General features: G+C 51.2%; 1 long non-coding RNA gene across 1 annotated transcript; it reads right to left on the reverse strand.

The window, feature by feature from the left end:
• Positions 1-2,743: 2,743 nt before the first annotated feature.
• LOC103351286 (uncharacterized) lies at positions 2,744-9,993 on the reverse strand. The gene is made up of 3 exons (XR_011380558.2): positions 9,875-9,993; positions 4,385-4,528; positions 2,744-3,715 (listed from the first exon to the last, which is right to left on the reverse strand). It is a non-coding gene; the product is annotated as an uncharacterized LOC103351286 (long non-coding RNA).
• Positions 9,994-10,928: the final 935 nt, after the last annotated feature.

Below are 10,928 nucleotides of genomic sequence, written 5' to 3' on the forward strand. Positions count from 1 at the left end.
AGCTGGGTGGGAAGCTGCCTACCCCACAAGGGGACAGGGACCAAAGTAGCCCCTTGGGCTGCAAGTCGGGACCCAGGCAGTGAGCTCAGTGTGGTCATGGTGAGTGTGAGGTGAGCTGTGCATCCAAGACCACACGCAGAGCCATTTCAGCCATGTGAGAGCTCGGGGAGGGTGGTCTGGGGACAGTAGGCAGCCCCTGTTGGCCTGTGCAGGACAAGTCGTCTTAACTCCCTTGCACACATTTGCACAATAACTGAGTCATCACTTAGACCACTGGCCACTGGGTGTGTCCTTGTGGGCTCCAGGGGACCCCTTCAGGTGGTTGCAGAAAATTCCAGAAGCACTGAGGAGACTGACCTTGAGCATGGGCTTGACCCTTGCAGGTGAAAGCAGTCACTTAAACTTCTTGTTTGTTTTGAGACAGAATAAGGTCTAAAAAATGGTTTGCTTTAACCCTAGAAATGGGTTATTTCTGTTTTGAACAAGGATGTAACATCTACCTGTTCTGCCTCACAGAGCCCTTGTGGGAGTCCAGTGAAACAATATTTATCAATGCATTTTCTTTTTTTTTAAGATTTTTTTATTTGACACATAGAGTTAGACAGTGAGAGAGAGAGAGAGAGAGAGAGAGAAAGGTCTTCCTTCTGTTGGTTCACCCCCCAAATGGCCGCTATGGCCAGCGCGTTGCGCCGATCCAAAGCCAGGAGACAGGTGCTTCCTCCTGGTCTCCCATGTGGGTGCGGGGGCCCAAGGACTTGGGCCATCTTCTACTGCTTTCCCAGGCCACAGCAGAGAGCTGGATCAGAAGTGGATCAGGCAGGGCTTGAACCAGCGCCCATATGGGATGCCAGCACTACAAGCCGGGGTTTTAACCCACTGCACCACGGTGCTGGCCCCTATATCTCCATCTTTACTCTTTGCGTCTTTTCCTGGATTCAGACCAGGGACACACGCTGTCCTCATGCTTGTCTCCACGCATCTCTTAGTTTGCCAGACCTTCCTTGTGAAACACTTCTTGTCACCATGTCACCCTCTGTGTAAAGCAGCTCTCAAGCCACTGTTGCGTCCTCCCACTGTTGCCCCATTGTCCCCCCCCAACCCTACCGGCCCCTGACCCCTCCGCCCAGCCCCACTGCCCTGCTGAGCACTGTCCTGAGGGCTTCTCCCATGGGTGTGGAAGCTGTGCCCAGCCCCCATCTCTGAGGCCTTGCGTCTACCGACACCACCTGCCGTAGAGTAGGCTCCGCTCTGGTGTGCATGGTATCGTTCACTCCCTCTCTCTGTAATGTTGACTTGAGACCATTGTGCCGTCACTTTTTAAAGTCACAGATGCCACTCCACTTGCTGAAGATGTGTTTGGTTTTTACAAGTGCTGCGTGGAGAGTTGCTTTGATGACGCCTGTCTTACGGCTGAGAAAACGGAGGCTTAAGGCAACGCAGTTAACACAGATCAGAGCCAACAGCCGAGGCCAGGCTCACAGGCTCCCTTCCACCCAGGGCTCGCCTGACATTCACTCCCGTGATGGGGAGACATCGTGTCCCCCAAGTCTTTTATTTTTATAAAAATATACTTATGATTTGAAAGGTAGAATGACAGAGACAGAGAGAGGGAGATCTTCCATCTGCTGGTTCACTCCTCAAATGGCTGTAACATCCAGGTCTGGGCAGACAGGAACCAGGAGCTCAGAACTCCATCTGGGTCTCCACATGGGTGCAGGGGCCCAAACACTTAGACCATCTTCTGCTGCTTTGAGAGGCGCATTAGCAGGGAGCTGGATCAGAAGCAGAGCAGTGGGGACTTGAACCGGCTCTCCAGTATGGGCTACCAGCACTCTAAGTGGTGGCTTAACCCACTGTACCACCATGTTGATGCCTTTCCAAGTCTTTTGAATTCTCCAAAATAACTGGAGATTTTCCTCAAGGATAGAAAATAAAATTAAAAAAACCCAGTGCTGTGGCGTAGTAGATGAAGCCTCCACCCATGGTGCCGGCATCCTGTATGGATGCTGGTTTGTGTCTTGGCGGCTCCTCTTCCAATCCAGCTCCCTGCTAGTTGCCTGGGAAAGAGTAGAAGACGGCCCAAGTCTTTGTAGGAAACCCACAAGAAGCTCCTGGCTCCTGGCTTCGAATGAGCCCAGCTCTAGCCATTGCAGCCATTTGGGGAGTGAACCAGCAGATGGAAGACCTCTTTCTCTGTCTCTCCCTCTCTCTATCTATAACTCTGCCTCTCAAATAAGTAAATAAATCTTTTTTAAAAATAAAAAAGTTAAAATGATGGATGCAACCTTCTGTCACTGTATATATATATATATGCATATGCCATAATTGATTAATTATTTAAAATATAAATTGATGAAAAAATGGTTAACTTGGATTTTGCAAGCATATTTAACAAAAATGTTATATTTCTGGGAATACTGCATATCTGTTTTGAATATAAATGCTGAAAACTTTCCATTTCTGGTCAGTTAGTCTGACTATTCCATTAGATATCTACATTAAATGGAGCACCATACTGTCTTAAGATTTATGCTTTTACACGGACAGATTCCAGGGTGTAGCACTTTAATCTATAAAAAGTACTAACTAAAAGTAACCGTTACCATGGCAACGCAGTGCCTGCCTTAGTGGCTTCCAGAGGCAAAGCACTTTGGAGATGAGCATTCACGGGTGCCCCAGACCAATCGAAACTCCGTGGGATGGATTTTCACTCACGGCTAACGCTTGGAGTTTCACTCCTAGGTTCAAAGCGGATCACGGGGCTTGCCGCATTCATTTACATTTTTCAGTTAAAGTGTTTTCTTAGTGAGAGCTGATTTCCTCTATGTGCTCAAAAAACAGATTTAAAATGCAGCTAGGGAAGTGAGGTCCAGGCAGAGCTAGGACGATTTGGCAAAAGAAAAGCAAGGGAGGGAAGCCTCCCCCCCGCACCGCCACGTGGCAGCACATCGCAGACCACAGCAGTCCACGACCTGGTTCTGGCAGAGGAGACACAGAGAGGTGGGTGCCACCTCGTGCGAGCCCCTGAGCTGCCCTACGCAGACTTGGGGTGGGGCCTAGCAGGTGGCAGCGTCCCAGAGCAGTGGGGAAAAGCGAGAGGTATAAGGCACTGTGGAACAGCTTGTCTCGGTCCAGTTTCCACTGCTATACCTGAAGACTGGAGACTGGGCCATCCACAGAGAACAGAGGCATATTTCCTCTCATTCCAGAGCGTGGCAGGTGCTGGCCAAGGTGCTGGTTCCTGCTGCTGGTCGGCTTGGGTGTCGTGACACGGTGGGAGGAGGGCGGATGAGCCAGCTCAGGTGTCTCCCCCTCTTATAAAGCTGCTAATCCCATCCTGGAGACGCCACTCTCCCGTCCTCATCCCTCTCAAAGGCCCCACTTCCAAATCCCAGCAGCGGATGGGTGTGAGGATGGAGTCCCCAGCACCCGAGGCATTGGGGACCACATTCTGGTAAGAGCACAGCACTGCACCCTGATCTCACAGGGCTTTTTTTCTTTGAAAGGCAAAGTCCTTTGGGATTCGATGTGAAGAGTGACACACAAAGCACCTACAGAGAGGTGAGGGGCAATGTCGTTGAGCCCTCAGGGAGATCTCTTATAACAGTCTCCCAAGCACGAATCGCAGGGAAAGCCGTGATGGGAGTGACCATTTCTATTCAGTGATGTCATCATAGTCAAGGTTAGCAGAAAGCGGCATTCTGTAAGAAGGTATCTGAAATGAATAAAGTTGACAAGGGATTAGGGAACTGAACAGAACTGAACAGAAGAGTATTGGCTGTGGTGATGGAAATGACAAAGCATGGACACTGGCCACACGTGGCTCCTGAGCCCCAGTAATGTGGCCAAGATGACAGAACTGGCTTTTTTTTTTTTTTTTGAAGATTTTATTTATTTATTTGAGAGGTAGAGTTACAGACAGTGAGAGGTAGAGAAAGAGAGAGAAAGGTCTTCCGTCCGCTGGTTCACTCCCCAGATGGCCACAATGGCTGGAGCTGCTCTGATCTGAAGCCAGGAACCAGATGCTTCTTTCCGGTCTCCCATGTGGGTGCAGGGGCCCAAGGACTTGGGCCATCCTCCACTGCTTTCCCAGGCCATAGCAGAGAGCTGGATTGGAAGAGGAACAGCTGGGACTGGAACCGGCACCCACATGAGATGTCGGCGCTGCAGGTGGAGGATTAACCTACTGCGCCACAGCTCCGGCCCCAAAGAAGAGCTGGTTTTTTAATTCTACTTAACTCGAATTTTAATGCTAGAAGCCACAGGGCCTTGTTGGCTAGTGTATTGCAGAACACAGACCTACCGTAGGTGAGGAGCTACTGCAACTCAGTAAGAAAAGACAGAAACTCCAAATACAAATAGGGGAAACGAAAAATGGACTCACCTTAACTTCTTCCTGTAATTCTTCTCTTCTATCCCCGTTTCTTTGCTCATTGTCTTCCTATTGTGTTGTACGTATGCATTTCTGGAACCCACGAATGTTCTCCAGGGTTCTTCGGAGAAACAGGACTAACAGGATCTGCGTGGTCTTGGAGACAGGTGGGAGGGGAATGACTCCCACCGCTGTGGGGGCTGGGACGCCCCGCGACAGGCCAGGTGCAGGCTGCAGAGCCAGCGTCTCAGACTGGGGACCAGATGGAGTGACTTTCCAAAGAGCAAAGGTTTATGCTGCTTTGTGATTCATGATTGTGAAGACCAACAAGGTCAAGACCAAGGGGCCACCTCTGCTGAGGTCATTCTTGTTGGGTGAGGATTCTCCGCAGAGTCTCAGGGCGGTGCGGGGCCTCATGTGTGGGACACCGAGTCCCAGCTCAGGCCTCTGCTCTTCTTACAACGCCACCATGTCCTTGGGTTAGGGCACAACCCTTATGGCTTGTTTCATCCTCATCACCTCTCCAAACACCACAGCTGGATGAAGTTTCTACCCTCTTTTTTTTTTTTTTTTTTAAAGAAATTTCATTTCTTTGAAAGGCAGAGTTTCAGACACACACACACACACAAACACACACACACAAGGAGATCTTCCACTGGCTGGTTCACTCCCCCAAATGGCTGCAATGGCCAGGGTTGGGCCAGGCCAAAATCAGAAGCCAGGACCCAGGAGCTTCTCCCAGGTCTCCCACAGGGAGGCAGGGGCCCAGGCACTTGAGCCGTCTTCTGCTGCCTTCCTTGCCACATTAACAGGGAGCTGGTCTGGAAGTGGGGCAGCTAGGACGCGACCTGGCACTCCTTTGGGCTGCTGGCACTGAAGGCGGCTTAACCGGCTCCACCAGGACACCGGCCCTCTGCCCTCTTAGACAGCCCCAGCTTTGGTGGGACATTCACACTGCAGCGCCCTAGGATAGGTGCATGGTAGCATGACTGTGTCTGAGTTTGAAGGCCTCAGACCAGGAAGCCAGCAGCCTAACTCTGTCCAAGGCCAAAGGCCCAGGGTGTGAGCGTGTTTGGAGCCGGGGGTGGGGAGTGGTGCTGGGGTGAATCCTGGAGTCTGAAGCCCAGTGCTTCGCCAGGTTTCTGGGTATTCCCCAGTCCAGTCGAGTCGGCCCTGAAATTGCCGATCACCCAGCCCTGGCCCAGCGCCTCCCTGCCAGTGAGAGGGAGCGCAAACCCCAGAACTCTCCCCGTGGGCTGGCTCCTCCGCCTGAGCTCAGCCGGTCTTGGAGCCTCTGCAAGCTGGGCCAGAACTGGTGAGGGGGAAGCGCCGCACGCTCATGCGATGTGCACAGCCCGTGTCTCTGGCAAACTGTTTGCTGCAGCTCATTATCAAGAAGAAGTGGTGGGGCTGGTGCTGTGGTGTAGCAGGTAAAGCTGCCGCCTGCAGTGCCGGCATCCCATATGGGTGCTGGTTTGAGTCCTGGCTGCTCCACTTCCAATCCAGCTCTCTGCTGTGGCCTGGGAAGGCAGTAGAAGATGGCCCAAGTCCTTGGGCCCCTGTACACCCCATAAGAGACGTGGAAGAAGCTCCTGGCTCCTGGCTTCGAATCAGCACAGCTCCGGCCGTTGCAGCCATCTGGGGAGTGAACCAGTGAATGGAAGACCTCTCTCTCTGCCTCTCTGTCACCCTGCCTTTCAAATAAATAAATAAATCTTAAAAAAAGAGAAAGAAATAAGAAGTGGATTCACCAGCAGAAACCCGAATGACTTCTGAGACAGTGAACAAAGTCCTCAGTCATCCCAGCTCCAGCAGGCTGTTTCCGGAGGACACAGCATTGCTCTCGCGGCTTTATGCAGCCAGGAAGAAGTTCTAACTTCACGGAAAGCTAGTACATCTTTTAGTAAGAGAAAATGGAGGGAATGGTAACTTATTACTTAACTGGGCAGGGAGGTGTTCCCTGTTCTTTGTGTCATTGTGCGCTCCGAGAAGCCCAGTTGAAGCAGAGAGACCCAGGGGCAGAATGAAGCTGAGAGGACGCGGGGCTGTCCAGGGGTGGCAGGAGTGTTCACTGTTCCATGCTGGGAAGACAGGACTGGGACTGTGCATTCCAGTGACCTGCGCATGTCACTGAGCAGTGGGTGTGACTGCGCCACGTGGGACTGAGCCATGCATGGTCTGGATTGTGCGTGACTGCGCCACGTGGGACTGAGCCATGCATGGTCTGGATTGTGCATGACTGCGCCACGTGGGACTGAGCCATGCATGGTCTGGATTGTGTGTGACTGCGCCACGTGGGACTGAGCCATGCATGGTCTGGATTGTGCATGACTGCGCCACGTGGGACTGAGCCATGCATGGTCTGGATTGTGTGTGACTGCGCCACGTGGGACTGAGCCATGCATGGTCTGGATTGTGTGTGACTGCGCCACGTGGGACTGAGCCATGCATGGTCTGGATTGTGTGTGACTGCGCCACGTGGGACTGAGCCATGCATGGTCTGGATTGTGCGTGACTGCGCCACGTGGGACTGAGCCATGCATGGTCTGGATTGTGCATGACTGCGCCACGTGGGACTGAGCCATGCATGGTCTGGATTGTGTGTGACTGCGCCACGTGGGACTGAGCCATGCATGGTCTGGATTGTGCATGACTGCGCCACGTGGGACTGAGCCATGCATGGTCTGGATTGTGTGTGACTGCGCCACGTGGGACTGAGCCATGCATGGTCTGGATTGTGCGTGACTGCGCCACGTGGGACTGAGCCATGCATGGTCTGGATTGTGCGTGACTGCGCCACGTGGGACTGAGCCATGCATGGTCTGGATTGTGTGACTGCGCCACGTGGGACTGAGCCATGCATGGTCTGGATTGTGCGTGACTGCGCCACGTGGGACTGAGCCATGCATGGTCTGGATTGTGTGTGACTGCGCCACGTGGGACTGAGCCATGCATGGTCTGGATTGTGCGTGACTGCGCCACGTGGGACTGAGCCATGCATGGTCTGGATTGTGTGTGACTGCGCCACGTGGGACTGAGCCATGCATGGTCTGGATTGTGTGTGACTGCGCCACGTGGGACTGAGCCATGCGTGTTTCTGAATTGTGTATCATGAGCCACATGTGACTGAGCCATGCATGGTCTGGATTGTGCGTGACTGTGCCACGTGGGACTGAGCCATGCGTGTTTCTGAATTGTGTATCATGAGCCACATGTGACTGAGCCATGCATGGTCTGGATTGTGCGTGACTGTGCCACGTGGGACTGAGCCATGCGTGTTTCTGAATTGTGTATCATGAGCCACATGTGACTGAGCCATGCATGGTCTGGATTGTGTGTGACTGCGCCACGTGGGACTGAGCCATGCATGGTCTGGATTGTGTGTGACTGCGCCACGTGGGACTGAGCCATGCATGGTCTGGATTGTGCGTGACTGCGCCACGTGGGACTGAGCCATGCGTGTTTCTGAATTGTGTGTCATGATCCACATGTGACTGAGCCATGCATGGTCTGGATTGTGCGTGTCATGAGCCACGTGTGACTGATCCGTGTGTGTTTCTGCAGGGTGGGAGTGTGAGTGGAGAGGGCAGATAGCATTTTGCTCAGGACAGCGTGCTTTGATGGAGGAATGATCTGCCCCCTCTGTTGGGCAACAAAGCAGGTTGTTTCTACACCAGTATTGAACTGGAGGGTATGAAATGGTCCTTTCCGGGACAAAGATGGATGCAGACACGGCCCCTCTTATGGTTCATCCTGCCCTGCAGCCCTCAGCTAGGAAAAGCCCTGGACCTGCCTGAGAGAGTCACAGGCAGGCAGCGAGGTCCTGAGGGCCCTGGCCTGGGCAGGAAAGGGGATTGGTTGCCTCCAGAACCGGAGACCAAGGTCCAGGTGACCCATGACACAGGCCAGAGTGCGACCTATGGCCACGAGTCTGCAGAGGGAGCGCAGCAAGCATAGCCCTCACCTGTCCCTAATGCTAGCAGGGCCCTCACCTGTCCCTAATGCTAGCAGGGCCCTCACCTGTCCCTAATGTTAACAGAGCCTCACCTGTCGCTAATGTTAGCAGAGCCTCACCTGTCGCTAATGTTAGCAGAGCCTCACCTGTCCCTAAAGTTAGCAGGGCCCTTGCCTGTCCCTAATGTTAACAGGGCCTCACCTGTCCCTAATGTTAGCTGGGCCTCGCCTGTCCCTAATGTTAGCAGGGCCCTCACCTGTCCCTAATGTTAGCAGAGCGTCATCTGTCCCTAATGGTAGCAGAGCCTCCCCTGTCCCTAATGTTAGCAGGGCCTCACCTGTCCCTAATGTTAGCAGGGCCTCACCTGTCCCTAATGTTAGCAGAGTGTCATATGTCCCTAATGGTAGCAGAGCCTCCCCTGTCCCTAATGCTAGCAGGGCCCTCACTTGTCCCTAATGTTAACAGGGCCCTCACCTGTCCCTAATGTTAGCAGAGCGTCATCTGTCCCTAATGTTAGCAGAGCGTCATCTGTCCCTAATGTTAGCAGGGTTTTACCAAAGGAGTTACACAGACCCATATGCCATGCAGCCAGCTGACACCATTGCTCTTTAAAATTCCAAGCCCAGGGACCGGCACTGTGGTATAGTAGGTTAAGCCTCCGCCTGCAGCACCGGCATTCCATATGGGCTCCTGTTCAAGTCCTGGCTGCTCCTCTTCCCATCCAGCTCTCTGCTATGGCCTGAGGAAGCAGTGCAAGATGGCCCAAGTGCTTGGGCCCCTGCACCCATGTGGGAGACCGGAATAAGCTCCTGGCTTCTGGCTTCAGATTGGCCCAGATCCAGCCATTGCGGCCATTTGGGGGAGTGAACCAGTGAATGGAAGACCTCTCTCTCTCTGTCTTCCTCCCTGTCTGTAAATCTACCTCTTAAATAAATAAATAAATATTTAAAACTCTAAGCCCAGCACTTGGGTTTAAATATCCTGTCAAAGGACAATATTATAGCAATTTAGTTATAAATTGGTCTTCTTTTTGATTCTAGAACTGGGCAACATTTCATTCCATAAAATAGAATAAGTATTTCACAGTGGTTTTTCTACTTACTACTTGCTCAATTCTTTATTTGGTGGAAGCCTAAGCTTGGGATTCTAAAATGAACCGAGAATATGTCATTGTGAAAATTTAAGGAAAAGGTAAGAAAGGAAAGAGGAGAGAGGGTGGGAGGAAGGATAGTGTGAGAAGAATCTTATGCTCTTAAATCTGTACATATGAAACACATGAAATTTGTTCAGCTAATATAAATAAAAATAAATCTAAATGAACAATTTAATAAGAAGAAGGAGAAACATTCCAGTGAGCTGAGCAGAGGAGTTTGGCTTTATAGACAGAAAGGAGCCTAAGGAAGCAGAAACAACAACGCAAAGAACAGATTGGTCATGACGATGTTTCTGATTTGTTAGAGAGACAAAACAACGGGAAAATAATTAGTTACATCAGCGGGTTATTTCGGGTTATGGTTTCCATGTAAGGTGAAGCAGAGAGGACTTACCGTGCCGGCTGAAACTGCCCTGCATGGTACACGCAGGGTCTCAGGGCCGTCCCCCATGCTGCAGCCCACCAGCGCCCTGAACAAGAAGTTCTAGAATGTTCTCTCTGGCAACCCCAGAGCTCTTCCTGTGTATCCTGGTTGTAGCAGTAACTAGAGAAACCGTGCTTTTCCTGGCCCACGTTTCAAGGCCCTGGAAAGCAGAGGGCGGGAAAGGCAGAGTTCTACCCTCATCTCTCCAGGGCTTTCCTGAGCGTCAAGGGAAGCATTATGCTTTCAAGTTATTGTGTAACAGTGGTGTTTATGTGCTTAGTCTTTTCGCCTGGGGGAAAAAGCATTTCTTCTAAAACCTGAAAATGTTTTTCTAGGTTTGTATCTCTGGATAATGATTTTCTTTAACACACAAAGCAATATAATGACACAGAAGCTGTTGATGCTCAGAGATCCAATAACCACTCATAATGTAGTGACTTTCCCCTGCAGCCCACTGTTTGCTTGGAGATAAAAATAGAGATTTCAACCTCAGAGCAGAGAGCCGCTTATTGTATTTATCTAGTGTGTTATAATTAAAACTGTTGTGAATTCTGCAGCTTCATCTTGCAGAGGTTGAGAAAACCTTTTTTCAGTTTGGTTCAAGTAAATTCACACTTCCTGAGTTCCATGTTGTGTTTTAGGGTCTAAAAATGAACCCAAGATTAGAACACAACATGACCGCGGCGTCATGGTATGCCCAGCCCCGAGAAGACAGAAAGAATGTGGGCAGTGCCCAGCGGATATGCAAATGGCACGTTCGTCAATGCCACTGAAGCGTTGTACATAAATTTAAACCCAAGGATGTTATTGTTCATGTTTTTTGGTTTTTTTTTCCCCCCTCAACTTTTAATTGAGGTCAACTCCTCACACCAACGTGAACTCTACACTCATCTTAGCAACTGAATTTTTTAGAAAAATCTGTTGGAAGCACGATAAGAAAAGTTCCCGGTGTGAAGAGGTCACTAATGGACATGTGCTGCCCAGAGTCTTCAGGGATAGCGGGAGCCTCAGACACTGGGGGTTT

Source organism: Oryctolagus cuniculus, chromosome 12 (assembly GCF_051225735.1).
Source record: "Oryctolagus cuniculus isolate XC-2025 breed Fujian yellow rabbit chromosome 12, ASM5122573v1, whole genome shotgun sequence".
Lineage (NCBI taxonomy): Eukaryota > Metazoa > Chordata > Mammalia > Lagomorpha > Leporidae > Oryctolagus > Oryctolagus cuniculus.